General features: G+C 40.2%; 1 pseudogene; it reads left to right on the forward strand.

Moving 5' to 3' along the window:
* Positions 1-2,748: 2,748 nt before the first annotated feature.
* LOC148356831 (U2 spliceosomal RNA) lies at positions 2,749-3,003 on the forward strand (annotated as a pseudogene).
* The last annotated feature ends 687 nt before the right edge of the window (positions 3,004-3,690 follow it).

Consider the following 3,690-nt stretch of genomic DNA (forward strand, 5'->3'; position numbering starts at 1 on the left):
CGCAAGCCGCTTAGCTAGCTCCGGCTCTCCATCCACAATTTCTTCGGAGCAATGAGGTGATTCCTCGAATACACGCATTTTTGTGCGTTAAAACCCATAACGATGGGATAGAAAGTAATCCATGTGTAGTTGTCAAATGAGACGAAAAACACCGAAGATAGAAGCAGACACTTAAAACAATAAATCAGAAAAAGTGCGAAATAACGCGGAGCTGCTGGTAAGGCTGCCGCTCGCGGTTTAAGGCTAGTATAAGGATCCTGTATTTTTTGTACTAAAAAAGTAACATTTCATTAAATAATATGCTCTATAAAGATAAATAATGTTGAATTCGACTTACTTTTGGAACCTGCGCTTCAAGAGGTCCTCCTCCGTGGTAAAAAGTGTCGGAAAAAAAGCTTTTTGAATATTTTATCAATCGTATCAATCTTTCATTTAAACAGAAACGACTCACCTTTTCTTTGAACTTTACACCAACCATATTTAATGTCAAAGTTCTTAGCAAGCTGGAGATACAGTACTGTATGTTTACCCACAGACTAGGAAGTAAGAGCCGGATTTCTTCTTCAGGGTGGTTACTGGGTGACCTCAACAGCGCCACTACATACTGGTAGCGAGGGAAAGAAGCACCACAGTAATGCCCTCTGCTCAGAAAAAGGTGCACACTATACAAAATATAACACAGCAATGTCCGGAAATTTTTCGACATCCTGAACATTTTTTCGTATCCACCGTTTTACGTAAGTCGAATGGTCGTAAGTAGGGGAGCGTCTGTACTTGAAGTAATTTTGGTTTGACTCTGCTCTAAACTTCACAAACCTTTCATTTGATAAATTTGATTTTGGTTGCACGTTGTCAGTAGATGACATATGAAAAGGCAGTAGGTTCTATCATGTTATTACGCTATGTTTTAGTCATTGTGCTCGAGAAAAATGTTAAATTTGTTGTGCATTTCACATGATTTAATAGAGAAAAAACATTGCTATAAAACAAAACAAAATAAAATGTATACAATTATCATTGTAACATGAAATTATCATTCCTCTAAAATCTGTGTGATAATGAGATGAAACCCTATTTATTTTCGTATGATATCCATACCACTGGTAGTCGAGTGGTAAGGATTTGCTGCGCTTCAATTGTGGTCAAGATTATTTTTGACTGAACAGTCATTGCAAAAATAAAATGAATCGTATAGTGTATAACGTGCATTCAAACTTTGAGGTTCTTTAAAAATACGGTATGCGTTGGCCTGACTAATTCAAACTGCGCCTATTTAGTGAGCCTGGATTTCTTTATTGTACTGTCCTTCAATACTCCAAGATGTGGGCAAATTTCACTGTAGCAACCGTCAGTCTGTTTTTTCCCATCCATGGTTGTTTTTGTTGTTACCTATTTGCTCAACTGTCTCTTGTGTGTTTTTCTCCTTGAGTCATATCCGGATGGGGGTCCTGGGGAGTGGCATTTGGACAGGGGGGAGCTTGGATCCATGGTGCTAATGAGGCCGGTATCATTCCGGCATATGTGTGTAAATGTGCACGCATCATCCATATTTGATGCGGTGAGGCTTTAAAGAGCACCACAGCTGGGCCTGTTTGCTAATTAATGACATTTCCCCTTTAATTAACATTCCCACACCTTTATGTCTCTGATGGTCTTTTATTGTTTTCACGCCACCGTCGTCCATTTGTCTGTCTCTCTCTCTCCACCCCTCAGCGTCAAAGGAATCCCGGAACTTACGTTTTTAGCATCGTTGTTGAGTGACCAATTCAATGCTGGATTGCTGGGAATATATACTCTAGTAAAATCTCATTTTTACAATATTGAATCGGAATGACTGAAAACAAAACATAAATATCATGGCCCCTCTACATATGGGATTATTTTTTTTCCGGAATTAGAGATTCTCATACCTCAAAGAAATGTTCTACATAGGAAATGACTGAAAACCAATGACCATATTTTGGGGATTATAAGGCGCAGCCACACACCCCAAATTATCCAGAAATTTGAACATGCGCCTTATTATCCGGTGCACCTTATATGAAGACACAATTAGTCCACCATTATTGTGCAGTTATTGATCAGTTGATAAATTTAATCACTGACCACAATTGCATAAGAATGGTGACAATGGGACTGAATCTAACCACCGAATCAAAAGAGACATGGTTGTTAACAGTTGCATAACATTGAATATAAAATGAAATGAACCCTGACAGTAGCAGGGAAAGCGCCATTTACCGGTACCAGATCATTCAAAGTAGAGAGAATTTTGTTTATTAATTTTTCTCAGCTCAAACTAACCATTGTAAGTGACAAATATTTTGGTTATGTGAGGGCCATGTGTTTATATCGTTCAGGGCAGCCAAATAACTGCCCACAATGCCTTTCTCTTTATTCACGAGTGAATTACCAAAATGCATATACCTTCCTTCAGTACAAAATCTTGTATGCTTTGTAAAATAAGTGGTACCCACTGGTTTAATGTTTGACATTGGGCCGGCCCAATAATAACATCAGCATTTTGGTACCGCGACCCAAAAAAGTTTGATGATGAGATAAAACTCAATGCCTTTTCATGTGTCATCTGCATCCTTAGTTGTATAGAGAATAGGATCCAGGCTTTGATGCTAGGTCCTTAGCTTGGCCCTAAGAGCTTGCTCTGTCCACTCCACGCATCGGCCCGGTATTGCAGTACCTCCAGGAACGGTGCATTCGCAATGATCGCAACAAGGCTTTAGGGCTAGGACCTTAGCTTAGCCTTTTGACTGAGAGTAAGTGTCCCGGCTCCTAGGCTTTGTAGCGTATAATGAACTGACCGATAATGGATAATGAATAACGAAGATAGAACAATAACCCTTAAAAACCCCCCGCACTCCTTTTTTTATTATTTTATACATTTACCATATGATTTTTGCATTTCGGAGATGGAATAAGAGCTTGCTCTGTCCACTCCACGCATCGGCCCGGTATTGCAGTACCTCCGGGAACGGTGCATTCGCAATGATCGCAGCAAGGCTTTAGGGCTAGGACCTTAGCTTGGCCTTTTGGCTGAGAGTAAGTGTCCCGGCTCCTAGGCTTTGTAGCGTATTATGAACTGACCGATAACGGATAATGGATAATGAATAACGAAGATAGAACAATAACCCTTAAAAACCCCAAAACCCCCCCCTCATGAGCTTGCTCTGTCCACTCCACGCATCGGCCCGGTATTGCAGTACCTCTGGGAGTAGGCTTTGAGGCTAGGACCTTAGCTTGGCCTTTTGGCTGAGAGTAAGAGTCCTGGCTCCTAGGCTTTGTAGCGTATTATGAACTGACCGATAACTGATAATGGATAATGAATAAAGAAGATAGAACAATAACCCTTAACACCCCCCCCCCCCCCCCCCCTCCACACTGTTTTCCTGGTTTGATTCACTCTTGCATCCAACGTTATGCAATCTTATGTATTTTTGATCAGTGTTGTGATACAACTGCTCAATCAACGTGTAAGTACGACATGTTTTGTTGTTGTTGTGCAACCCTAGCCCTTACTATAGTTAAAATTCCATGCACTTTATAGTATGGTGAGCTTTATACTATACTAAAAATAACACAAAGACTATTATTGCGCCTCAATGTGCGAAAAATAGAAAATTCAGTTCCCGCCCTCCCCAAATCATCCAAATTAACCCTAATAGCTATAAAAAA

This window comes from Urocampus carinirostris, chromosome 11, assembly GCF_059441175.1.
Source record: "Urocampus carinirostris isolate Australia breed hairy pipefish chromosome 11, RoL_Ucar_1.0, whole genome shotgun sequence".
Classification (NCBI taxonomy): Eukaryota; Metazoa; Chordata; class Actinopteri; order Syngnathiformes; family Syngnathidae; genus Urocampus; species Urocampus carinirostris.